Consider the following 14,219-nt stretch of genomic DNA (forward strand, 5'->3'; position numbering starts at 1 on the left):
CCGGAAGTACGTCACTGGCAGCCATGATAAGTGCCGTTCCAATTCTCCAAATGAAAGGAAAGGAGGTTTCAAACTTCTTTTATAACCTTATTTACATAAAAGGGAAAATAGGCCAAAAGCACCACATGTCATAGCAGCTTTTTCAAATAAAATACAACAGTTACTTTCAACAATATTTGTGCTATAAATGCAAAAGAATGAGTGTTGTGTAATGACAAACACTGAATGCAAAGTAACAGACCCACTCCAGTGAAATTTATCAGCCAAATGTTTATTTAACAACCAAAAACTTGCCTCAGGGGGCTTTCTAATGTGTACAGTGTACGACACCCTCTGTCCTTAGATCCTTGCAGCCAATGAGGAACAACTCCCAAAAAAAAAAACCTTTTAACAGGGGAAAAAATGGAAGAAACCTCAGGGAGAGCAACAGAGCAGGGATCCCTCTCCCAGGACGGACAGACGTGCAATAGGTGTCGTATGTACAAATAAACATGACAAAAATACAACATAACGGGGTGAACATCAATGAAAAAGATGGAGCTTAGTTGCTTCCAACTGGAAAATGCTGCTGCAGCAGGAGTAGGAACAATCCAAGCAACCTGCACCACAAGAGACACAATAACGTGCATTAGTAACATGTATTCATGGGGAATGATTGCATATTAAAAAAATGAATGATGTAAGAAAGCCATTAATATACTTACTATATAAGGAAATAGTCATGGTCATTTAGGTGTGGAGGACACTGATGTGGGGCTGAGACGTGTGCTGCCAGTCTGTCCCTATAGTGCTAACCAGCATGTTCATCCCTCTGCACAGGTCCCTGTGGAGGTAGCGGCACTGGATCCTCTCCCTCAGTTGGCTCCAGGATGTCTCCAGCAGTGAGGCCGATGTTGTGGAGCACTGCACACACTGCTATCACCGTGGGGGAAAAGCTGTGATCCACTTCCAGGGCCTTGAAGAAGATCCCTCTCCACCGTGCCTTCACCATCCCAAAAGCCCTCTCTATAACCGATCGGGCTCTGGCATGTTGTCGGTTGAAGCGCGCCTCCACTCTACCCCTCAACGGTTCCCGGTACGGTGTAATGAGGTTAAGAGGTTCCCTCAGGCACGGGTAACCTCCATCCCCCACAATGTAATGGCCAGCTGGTGGGTAACAGCCCCTCACAAACACTGGACTGTTCCTGAGCACCCTGGTGTCGTGGACCGAACCAGGGAAGCCAACAAAAATGTCCAGGAATTTGCCAAAGCTGTCACAGATTCCCTGAAGCTGGACAGAGAAGAACAGCTTCCTGTTCAGGTAATCCTGGGCATGGGGGCTATTGGAAGCCTTGATGCGGATGTGGCATCCATCTATAGCTCCCACACAGTGTCTGAAGGCTGGGCTGTTGGCAAGGCGATGAAAGCCATTGCCAACTTCAGCACACTGTGCCTGTGTGGGGAAATGGATGACCTTCTCCAACAGACACAATATTGCCTCACACATCCTGTGGACAATATTGAAAACTGTGGTCTTGGGCACATCAAAGACCCTGGAGACAACAGAATAAGACAACCCATGTGCCAGCCAGTAGACCACCAGAAGGACCTCCACATGCTGAACCCAGCCATGGGTCTTCTCCCTCCTGAGAAGGGTCATCAGGGCCTCGATGGATTCCTTCGACAGGCGGTAATCAAATCGAAGATCTTTGGACTGATCCATATAGATCTGTACCACAGGGACATGGTGGTTGAGGTTGGCGTAGGTGTTGATCCTCTCCTGTAGGAGGAGAGGTGTAAATAGTAAAATGTTGAAATACATCAATATTGTCGCTTTCCTTTTTTTTTTTTTAAACAATGATGCATATTTGTTGTGTAAGGCAAGCACATGGGAGGAGATAGCCTTCAAGTTTGCTATACATAACCAATACTGGAAATATGTTTGTTGGCTAAACCATAAGACAATTTTCTGTCAGAAAGCCCTCAAAGCTAACTTCACCCAGGTACACAGAAACACATGAAATATACAGGAACAGTTTCAGCTATACTCTTGATAGTATGTGCAATGTAAGCATGCTCTGTAATCTATCATTAAAACCAGTATCATAATCCACTTACCCTTTGTAAACACACTGCCAGCCTCTGCAGTCGTGCTCTCCTCCTCTGAATATTTTCTCTGTTGTTTTGCAACACAGCAGCCACAAGCTCAATTTCTGCCATTTTGCTCTGAAACAGTGATACTGCCCACCTGCTCTTATATAGGACACTAATAGGGTAATTGAGCAACATACTATTCAGCTGGGTGATTCTTGGTTATTCATTGCGTGCAACAGCGTTGGGCCTGTGGTCATTTGATAGTAATATCTTTGGGTAAACAACTATTTTGTCCCATAACACATCAATAAGCCAATACAGCTTCAAATGTAATTGAGACTTTTGGCCATATTTTAATTCAACATGTTATAAACTTAAGAATGGTGATATGTACAGCAATACATAGGTCTAACACGGTTGCCATCAATTGTGTTGTATGTTGCCAGGAGGGTGAGGTGAGTGTGAGCAACAATTATCAATGTGACAACGATTTTCTTTCACTTTACTTATTTGTTTTAATTTCAACCTTAATGAACAACATACTGTTCGCTGTTGCACACGTTCATAAAGCATAAAACAACACAATAACAGCGCTTATTAATGATGCGCTTATAGTAGTCCACTTTCGGAAAGTTGTAGTTCAGCAGACGCACATTTATGACATCCGCTGGCGCATCATAAACACGTCGGATAGTGAAAGTGCATTCGGATTCTCTAAAGTACCGCAGTCTCTTCTCCTAAATCCTTTTGAATTCTCCTATCCACTATCCCTTAACCCCGTGACGTTTCACTCAGAGGTCAAGGAATAGGAGATAGGGTTAGAATTTAGGAGCTGATTTTTGGATTATCGGAACGCAACCCCGCTGTTTTAATCAGGGCTGAATACAACATTTTAATTGTTTTATTATTATGTTCAGTGGCGGTGCCAGGGTATACTGGGGTAGGCTACAGCCATACCAATAAATGGCTTAGCCCCACCATGAAAAATGATTTTAAAGTAAGCAAAATAAAGTCCGCCAACTCGCACAGAGTAAATTGCACAGACAGCAGTACATTTACCGAAGACTAGAAACGGTTTGAAAACTTTTGTCACGTAGTGATCATCATCTCAATAGAACATCTTTGATAATGTCTTCTGGCCAATCAGAATCACGATAACGACGTGGTGTTGTTGCAGGAAGTCCTCCCGACGGAGAATACTTTTGCTGTAGTACATATACAGGGCTGCATATAACTGGTGCGCAGGTGCGCATGTGCACCTCGGCCAAAAAAAGAGCACCGGGTCATTTGAAAAAAGGCGCATTTGCGTACCAACATTGAGAGAGAGGGAGAGAGAAGGGAGAAGAGAAAAGAGAGAAGAGAGGAGAGAGGAGAGAGAAGAGAGAGAGAGAGAGAAAGATATTTGCGAGTTGCATATGAACTCAGGGCCTCCTCGCAATTGTATGCACATTATTTATTCAGCCGTTTGCTGTTTAATCTGATGGGAAATATATCATTCAAAAGAGAGAGAAAAGCTTATTAAACTAGACGAACGCTCAATACAGGCGATGACGTCACGTTTGCGCGTCCCCGCGAACAGGGCTTCAATCTACGGCAAGGCTTCAATCTACAGCACAACACCGGCCCGTCGCACTGGCGTTGATTTTCGCCTAGGGCGCCAGATCTGTGGAGGCGCTGCGCTGGTAGTTCTGGGAGGGAAAAAAACTAGGGCCGGGACTCGATTAAAAAAATTCATCTAATTAATTAGAGGCTTTGTAATTAATTAATCGAAATTAATCGCATTTTTAATCACATATAAATATTTGACCTGAGAACAGTGAGAAGCAATTTTTTTCACATGGATTTTAGTATACCATTAGGCGCATTCACACCGCAGTACATTTCCCACAAAGGTTCATGAGAATTTAGTTCATGAGAACTCTTTGAACCTGGGGGTGGATTAGGCAAATGAAGCCGCTGACGTCACTTCTTCTTCTTTGGGTTTACTGGCAGGCCGAAAACCACTTCACGGCGTATACTGCCACCCAAAGTCCCCGGCCGGAAGTCCCCGGAGTTGGGGACTGGCTTCAGTAGAAGCTGCTGGGACTCCCAGCAGCCTTCCGAGTAAATCGCCAGAACACCGACACCTCCTCATCTCCACCGCTCCCATGTTTTATTTTGTGTTGCCATAAGTTAGTCTCTCTGCGTTTCTGCGCTGCGATAATGCTAATGCTAATAATGCTAATGCGAGGATAATAAAATGGCGGCTTCACAAAACTTTTTGGGAGTTTTACGGGGCGTGGTTTGCAATCTGCCCAGCCAATCAGACATATAGCTCTTTTCTCACAAGAGAGCCGTACGAAAGTCCCTGCTCTCTAGCAGCTCTCTGCTCTCTAGCAGGGACTTTCGTGGGGGTAAAAAGGTTCTCATGAACTAATTTTAGTACCGGCTCTTTTTGGTGTGAACGCGATAAAAGACGCTAACGTCCACGCTAGCTTCCACGCTAGCTGCTATATGTTTTGCATTGAGGTGATACTTGAGGCTTGATGTGCTGCGGTGATATGCAAATTCCTTTTTGCATAATTTGCACACAACCGTGCTCTTATCGACGCTACCATCCATCCGTTTTTTTAAAACAACATTTCCCACTGTTGTTCACTGTGGTTTGTTGTTGTCTGAAGTCATGAACGTTAGTTGGTGCTCCAGTATAATCGGTACGCCTGAAACTCATCCAGTGAGAAACGTTCCGCGGTGCAAAAATAAGTGCGATTAAAATCCGTTAATTTTTGTGTAATTAATTAATCTTAATTAACGCGTTAAAGTCCCGGCCCTAAAAAAAACATTTTTGACCGTTGGTGCTCATCCTAATTTTCGGCCTTGATGTAACAACATTATAATTAAATAAATGTAACACCCTTTTCACCTCGGTTACACTTTTCATTTGCCCTGTACGATGGGTGCTGTAAGTGATGAAAATGGGGGATGTTGGCTTATCTGGCGCCCGCAGCTCACAGCCAAAGTGCGAGTGAGCGTGAGAGTGAGCGAGGGAGAAAGGGAGGGCGCTGTTGTTATTAGAATCTGGTGCTAGCTGCTCTAACGGAAGAAGAAGATGTTTCTACAATGATGTGGAGGGAGAGTCCTCTCCAGTCAGACTGATAGGCTGATACTACAGCTCAGTGAGGTAAAGGACTCTGAGTGTTTAGATAGTTCACTTTAGTCTAAGTTCAAATGGTTTGGTCACAATTTATGTAAACACATATTTTCAAGAAACTCCTTTATAATTATTGGGATAAACAGGTTTGAAATCATTCCAATGTATACTATAGGACAGTAACCAAACATATCCTTTTAAAACTGGACTTTCGACCCAAACCCAGCTGTTGACTTGTGGATGCAAGCAGCTAATCGCAGACTCAACCAGAGAGAAAGTAGTAGGCCTACATCATCAGCTACCATGTCTGACAGAGAGGAAAACAGTGAGGAGAACAGTCAGGAGGGTAGTGATGACAGCTTGTAGGATTACTGGTCGTGCTAATGTTGTCTTGTGTTCGCCTCTGCATGTGTGTTCTGTGTTCACCTCTGCATGTGTGTTCTGTGTTCACCTCTGTGTGTTCTGTGCCGTGTGTCTGACAAATAAAGACCGGTTTATTTATTTCAATTTAAGGATGAGCACCAAGCAACATCTCCAGGTGCTCCTTTGAGAACCAGGGCCAGGGCCGGACTGGGACAATAAATCAGGCCGGGAATTATACACCCAGCCAGGCCACTACCAGTTTTCTTTTGTGCCATTTTCCTGGATTTATTTGTCAATATTTACAGCGTTGCTGCCCATAGTGATAGCCCTAAACTTTAAATACCCCAGAATAAACATATGGAGATGGGTTACTATTTAAAAAAAAATGTGCCACGCTATTTAGGAACCTATCCATGTGAACATATTTTAAGTGGAGGTGGACCTCAAATCTTCTAGGGGGGTCCAGGGGCATGCACCCCCAGTAAATGCATCAATCTGGTGCATTTTGAGGGGGAAATAAAGAGACTACACCCATATGAAACAGAAGTGTATACATTTAAATAATCATAAGAACATGGCCATAACCAATAACATACCATATCCAATATGAAAAAACATTGAAACTTGTTTATTTATTTGTTTTTGGTTCATTTATAGTTGTGAGTGTGTCTGGGCTCCTGAACCAGCCTCTCCTGTCTCCCCCCTGCTCCTCTTTGAGGCAGCAGCAAAGACTAGTTTTAGCTCTCAACAAGTTTTTAAAGTTTATCTTACCTTTTGTAGTGGCAATTTCTTATATTACTTTATATGGTAAAACCAAATGATGATATTATGCTTAGAAACTGTTTGGTCAACTCGACCTGTTGTAGGCTACCACACGGTAGCTTCCTGCGAAGGTCGTACCTGGAGAATGCGGCTCTCCCTATGAGAGCATTGTAAGATAACAGTCAGGAGAGAGTCTTATCTCTTTTCCTTTCTGCACAGCAACAGTCATCTATAAAACACACACACACACACACACACACACACACACACACACACACACACACACACACACACACACACACACACACACACACACACACACACACACACACACACACACACACACACACACACACACACACACACACACACACACACACACACACACACACACACACTATACCATGTGCACACTCCTGCAGACTATACTCTGTGAGACCTGTGCCTTTGAAGCTTCAAATAAATAACCAACAAGACAACGCTGTTTGCTTTCACCAGTTTATTATTGATTATTCTTATTGTACATCTTTGCAGTATTGACGAGTCTAAAATATCCACAACACTTTTTTCACCTAGTTAAAATGTTTTTGTTATTATTCATGCATATTTTACTAATCACTCCCCCCTCAAATGGAAATATGTGTTTACATAAATGGTGACAAAACCGTTTAAGACCCACAGAGAACTTAGACTATGTTAACTATCTAAACACTCAGAGAGTCCTTTACCTCACCTGAGCTGAGGTTATCAGTCTCTCAGTCTGACAGCAGAGGACTCTCCTCCACCTTGTTGACAGCTCATTATATATCCGTTAGCGCAGCTAGCTAGCACCAGATGCTAACAACAACAATACACGTAACCGGTGCGCGCGCTTTCTCTCTCGCTCGCGCCACACACACACACCCTCCCGATCTTGAATGACACACAGAGACCAATCGAGGGCATTAGTATGATCTGTATGAAAGTGGCCATGTCGGCAGGCCACATCATGTAGACAGCCAGTCACCCTCTGTGAGGGAGAGTCAGACCCACATTTGCGCAGCGTTGCGTTCACAATACATACATTTAAAAATAAAATCCTCAGGCCATCAGGCCACTTAGCAGGCCAGGCCATCGGGAAACCTCCCGGTCCTCCCGATGGCCAGTCCGGGCCTGACCAGGGCAAACAAGTTATGTGCACCCCTGTCTATATAAATCGATACAACATTACGTGTTGATAGAAATCCACACATAATGATATAAGACCCCACCGTTTGATGATTGATAGGTGTGTGGTGGGCTGTCTTTCATTTTGACACACAGAACAATGGGGGCTATCCACCCTTATCCACAATGTAAAGTAATTCACACAGTCTCTTCTCTCTGTTACCCTCATTCACACCAACGCAACTCCGGTTCAAGCTTCGTGCTAGAGCTTTTCAGATTCAGAACCAGTTCTTCGGTTTATCTCTGGCTTTTTTCACACCGCCCAGAGTCCGACTGGTAATGCGTCGTTGCGTCATCGTTTGCGTCATGGCGTAACCGTTTGCGTGCCTGCTTCATAAAGCCAAACCGCGCGGATGAAATCAGTTGCATTCATTTCTTATGGCTCTATCTGCAGCTTTTCCGGAGTCATTTCTGTGGTTTAGTTATATTCTTATAAAAAAGTGTACTCGTGTCAATAAAGGTTTTTTTAAAACACAACTGCTTCCGAGGTCGGTCTTATTTCTTAAGGTGGAGTGAACCATGAGTGTGGAGTAACTTTGTATCTTTCATTTAAATGAACTGTAACCTTCACCCAGGTATGCAACAGCTGCTCTCAAATGAACACGTGAAGTAAAGTTTAATATGTATAGTTTTATAGATTTATAATGAGTTATAATGAGAGGTGATCAACGTGAATGCTCAGGTTCCACCTTAACAGGCAGACACGTTGCTTCACCATGAGCAGAAACCTTTATATATACAGTCTATGGCAGAAACACTGAAACTCTGAAACTCTTGTTAAAGATCAAATGCAAAGCTTCCAAATATGCTACATTTTTATAGAAATGTTGTTTTTAAGACTGCCTGTATTTTTTATTTTATTTAAATCGAGATAATACACCCAAAAAAAAGCTTTTTATTGATCCAAAACTCGACCCAAAGCCGTCTGAATTTCTGACATGTAATTCCCAGCAGCCTCCGCGCGCGTGACGTAATAGTGGCCAAACAGTCTCTGGACCAAATATCCCGACTCGGCAGTCTCGGTCACATGTTTTTCGAAAATAAAACTGAATTAACATGGGTTATTGTTGAGCTTTTTGTTGTACGAACGGTGCGGGATCTGGGAGAGTTTTACATGCATTTCCCAAAGACCAAATCATCCGCAAAAAATGGATTTTTTTAGTGAATCGTGTTGGATGGCAACCGACAAAATGGAGCAAGTTGTGTTCTGACCACTTCGCGTGTGATGCATACGACGTTGATCCTGCTATCATGAAGTCTGTTGGTGGAGAAGCATTAATAGCACGTCGGAGGCTGAAACCCGGAGCCGTCCCCTCCATATTTCAGCACAAGAAACCACTGAAAGAACGAAAGAGCCGGGCGATGCAGAAACGCCAAAGAATTGAGGTAAACAACTTTTGATTAGATTTCAAAGCGCACGGAGCACAGCAGATAACGCAGATAACGGAATTGCAGTATTGCTTATAGTGGTGGGCACCGTTAGATTCTGTGTCTTTACGATCATAAACAATGTGTTGGATGTGGAGCTAGGATAAGTAATAAGGGCGCTAGGAGTGATAGGTTAGCATTTTTCGCTCGGGGCTAATTCACTGTTAGCATTGTAGTTTATCTGCAGCTCATTCATCGCTCCTCCACTCATAACGGAAAATGTCGAACGTCCTACAGTCGGTGATGCGGACTTCTTCTCCCATCTCTTCCTTCACTTTCCCATAGTTGTGGCAGCACTTGTTTTCTCGGCTTGTAGGCATGGTCTGGCAGTTTCCACATCTACACCAATTCTCAGCACCCTCGGCCTCTTCCTCAGATGGCGAACTTGAATCATCGCCATCAGCACTTTCATCGGTGATATCAGGTGACGTTTCCTTGTATTTCCTCTTCGACATCAGAGGCTCGTATATATATGGTTGGATGTCGACAACATACTCCAGATATTGGGTGGCCTCCGACTCAGAATCAGACATGATAGACGAAACTAAGTTGTACTATCGGCGGAAGCCGCTGCGAGCATTTTTCGCTCGGGGCTAATTCAGAGGCTCACTCAGAGCGCCTGGACTTTATTTTTCTAAACCTCTCTAAAAAGGTCAAATTTCACTTGTTTTGCATCAATCTTGATACAGGGTACTTATTATATGTTATAGTTTGGATTCCTAAAGCTTTTAGTCTATAGTCTACTCAGAATCAGACATGATAGACGAAACTAGTTGTACTATCGGCGGAAGCCGCTGTGATTGATAAGCCAGGTGGAAATATGTTTGGCACATCTGACGTCACGCGCCGCCATCTTGCGGAGGAGCGGCGGAGAAAATAAATCGTCGGACTTGGTGTTGGGGGTTGAACAAAATTAATATTGCGCATTGCCAGACTCATATTATCTCCGATTTTAATACTGCAATATCTTAGATAGTGTTGTAGCTATATGATTTCGATTTTACTGGCAATTATACAAAAAGCTTTGCATTTGATCTTTTAAGTTTCTCCATCGTGGTGTACAAACTGGATAAAACGCGGGCTTTTTGTTGTTGTTCAGGAGTTGATCTGTCTCTGCCCCTGCCCCCGCCTCGACGTAAGCGTGAGGTATGTGGTGCTTTTGCTCTGGCCGGACAATTTGTTGGTGCTTGAAACGAACAGCAGCAGGTTCAGCTTTCAGAACAAAGTAACAACAAATTAAAACGACATTCATTTTTTTAAATATGTCGTGGAGTAATAGATTTATTTATTTTTCTTCTCAATAGAGTACCAGAATGTGTATGTTATGTTAATATTTCAAAAAATCTCCTGGGGGAGAATCCCCCCAGACCCCCCTGCAGGGGTTGGGTTTTCAGCATGTCAACTCTTTCACCTGTGGAGAAATTGCAGGATTGGCTCCAGGTCGCCCTTTTTATTTACTACAAGACAAATGTGCCTTTTTATTTCATACAGTTCAATTTGGATTGAGACAGGGAAATAATCTAAACCTCCCGCGTGGCGTTTCACTGTCAAGGGGAGCGTGTATGTAATTACATTGCAAATACTGACTTGAGCCCCACCACTCAGAGATTTTCTCTAGGGGGTGCTGTGGGGTAGCTTGACGTTTCATAGAGGGTGCTCAAACATTAAGGGTTTCCCATTAATGCACCATGGCGCTACAGTTGAATTTTCTACTGCAACACTCCCCACACACACACACACACACACACACACACACACACACACACACCACACACACACACACACACACACACACACACACACACACACACACACACACACACACACACACACACACACACACACACACACACACACACACACACACACACACACACACACACACACACGACTGTTACAATGAAGGTTTGGTAATCAGCTCACGGCATATAGGCTAGGTGTAAGCAGTGCTATTTTTACAAGTGGGGAGTGGACCTAACATCCTCTAGGAGGGTCCTCACCTCCTCTAGGGGGGAAGATTTTTTTTTAAATATTGAAGTTAAAAGCATCAATCTGGTGCACTTTGAGAGCAAAATGAAGAGATCTTCGCCGCCCCTGCCACCACTGTATGGGTTAGCCCTAGATTACCCAACACAAATACTCTGGAGCCGCCACTGATTATGTTTATTGTTGTTATTTGTAGGGCTTTGTCCTAATATTTATTTTTGTTTTAAACTATGTTGAAAGATTAGTTTAATATCATTTTTTTAATTTTGCTATGAAATTCTGAATGAAAGGCTGCGCGCGAGACTGGTTTTTCGCTGGGTTGAGTCGTGTGGGTTTTTGAGTGAGATGCGGGACAGCAGCCTGTCAGTTTACTCTGGCTAGGTTAGTTTGGCTATTATCATTTATATTTATCTGCAACAATGGATATCAGGAAGCGGTTCACACTTATACACTTGAAAGGAATATGGCAACTCAGCGCCAGCACATTAGAAGACATCAGTTACGTTACCAACGAGCTAGCAAGCCAGCCAGGGATAAGGGAGGCTGGCAATCAATTATATTTTGAAGAGAAATTGACTCTCAAGCCAGCTCTCTCACAAACTCCTGCTCTGTGCGCAAGCAGACCGCTGCACATGCTCACTGCCTCGCTCAATATCTCTCTCTCTCCCTTTCTCTCCATCGCTCAACCTTACTCCACCTCTCCACCCTGTGTGCACACTCAAGTTTGCCTGCATGCTTGCCCAAGTTGGCACAGCGTTACAAATGTGCCACAAAACCAACCAATGGATGTAGCCTATAATAAGACCGTCAACAGCCTTATGGCCTAAACCCCCCCCCCCCCTTGACAAATCTCGAGATTTCCCGGGAAATGTAAGTTTCGGGGTGGGCCCGCCCTGGTAAATCAAATGCCCGCCCAGAGACGTATGTCTGCCGCCGGGTCTGAGTGTCAGCAAACAGGAGACTTGGTGTGTCGTGTTTCAAACAACGTTAGCAGAGATGAAACTGTTATTCACCTAAAGAACTGCCAAGGTAAAGTATTTTAAACGGATGATCGCTTTTTTTATTTCAACATCAGCTCGTTACAAATATTTTATATTTGTTATAAATACAAAGAAAAAAGAAAATATATAGATAAAAAGAATCCACATACTTATAAATAATTTAACAAATAAATGGAGACACTGTTTTCCTACTGTGGCACGGGACTGCTTAGCTTTTCAATAGTAGAATTAAAGGAATAATAGTTTGTTTTTGCTTTCTGATATTATTCATACATCTCTTAACCCCCTGATCCCACCGGAAGCGTCTGCGCTGCGGCTGCACCGCGCTGCGACCTCCTCCTGCGTCATAGCCCACCAGGCGCGTTTCAAAACGTTGCGGAAGCGGAGCGTCGTGTGTGCAGCCTCGCAGTTGTTGGATGAACGTTCCACTTCCTGCCTGCGCCGCGTCAAAAATAGGATTCATCCTATATTTTAGAAATTCCTTGCGGCGAGGAGCTTCTGGGACGCTTCGAGCCGCGGCGCAGCGGGTCTGGTGGAATAGCACCCATTGACTAGAGTGGCCGCGATCGCTAAAAACGCCGCAGACGCTCCTGGTGGGATTAGGGGTCGTCTAGGTGGTAGGCATACCTGGAATGGTCTTAACTGTTTGCCGTTTCATTGTTTTGCAATCCTCTCATATCCATTGCTAATAAAACTGGTACTATAGTTAAAATATCAGATGGAAAACAACAAGGCATATATTTGTATCCAATATATTTGGTTGGGAATTCTTAAATGAATGTTATTATAATATATCATCTGGTTTGATATCTGTTTTTTTCTAGATTGTGTTCCTTCCTTCCCTGTTGTGGCTTTGGCTGTGGCTGGGACTGCTATCACTTTCCTTCTTCTTCTTGTGACTTTGTTTCTTTATGGAATAAAAAGGCATTACCTACCAAGACCCGCAACTCTTAATGATGGTAAGTATGTGTTTAACTGTTACCATAGCCTTTCTATATTCTAAATGATTTTTTTTTTGTAAAATTTTAAAAGATGACATGATGTTCTCTGTAACTACTGTATTTAACTTTAATTTAAGGTAACCCTGAAGAAGAAATATTTTACACAGAGGTGCGAATAATGAGGAATACAAGAGATTCTGGGCCCAACCAGTGTGCAACATGAGGATTTCCTAAAACAAGTGACAGCGCCATTTAAAATCCAAACTTAATCTTGATCAACCTGGCTGAGGCTGACAATTATTTCCATCTGCCGGTTTAAGTTTTTCATAAACTTGTCTATTGTATATAGGCTATATATATATATATATATATATATATATATAAACAAATCTAATTTCGTAATTACTACAATAAAATTGTGAGTTTAAATCAAAGTGTCATCAATTTACTTTTCAAACATTAACATGCTTCTATGTGATTTTTCCCCCCAGTTATTTGACTTGTAAATGTATCATGCAGAAGAAAATTCTCTGTAATATTTCTCAAAGTGTATTTTTACTTGTATTTTTTAAATACATATTTACATAACTCAGATGACTTCTTCTATTTTTATTTTGTACAAACAATCTAACAGTATCTAAAGAGGATAATAAGTCTTCTGTAAGGTTTCCATGAAATGTCATGTCATCTTTATCTTTAGAACTTTAGATCAGGCAACAATTTCCCAATTTATAGTGGAACATTTGGAGTGTATTGGAAGGAAGCATTAGCAATGCAAGTTTACTTTTTCTTCAGAAGATGAAGCCCTAACTGTTATGGTCATGAAACAATACACGCTTAATTTGTCTTCACAATGTTCTATTTTAGAATGGCTACACATCCCCTTGCTCAAATTAATAAGACTATTGCTTAGCAGAAACAGGGGGCCTTCAGAGAAGGTTAAGAAACTAGGCATCAAAGTCTGCAGTTTTATATTAACATTTTAGTATGATGACACGTCGAGCCAAGACGATGTTGATTCTCACACCACGAACATCAGTTTGCCCACAGCGTTACCTCTACAGTTTCTCTCTTTGTTTGTTTTCCACTTCTTTGATCACTTAGTTTTCCTTTACAGTCAATAGACATTGGTCGGTTTCTCTGTTTAAGGCAGCAACACCGAATTGAAAAAAAACTGTTTTTTAACTGAGCCTAACAAATGATACGAGTCTGGTTATATAGTAAGGCCTGCAATCTAACCCTTAATGTTTTCCTAATTTTTAAACAGCAACAACAATAACAACAATAAGTTAATGGATGGATGGATGGACTTCTTGGTATTCTTTTTAT

This window comes from Gymnodraco acuticeps, unplaced genomic scaffold (genome assembly GCF_902827175.1).
Source record: "Gymnodraco acuticeps unplaced genomic scaffold, fGymAcu1.1, whole genome shotgun sequence".
Classification (NCBI taxonomy): Eukaryota; Metazoa; Chordata; class Actinopteri; order Perciformes; family Bathydraconidae; genus Gymnodraco; species Gymnodraco acuticeps.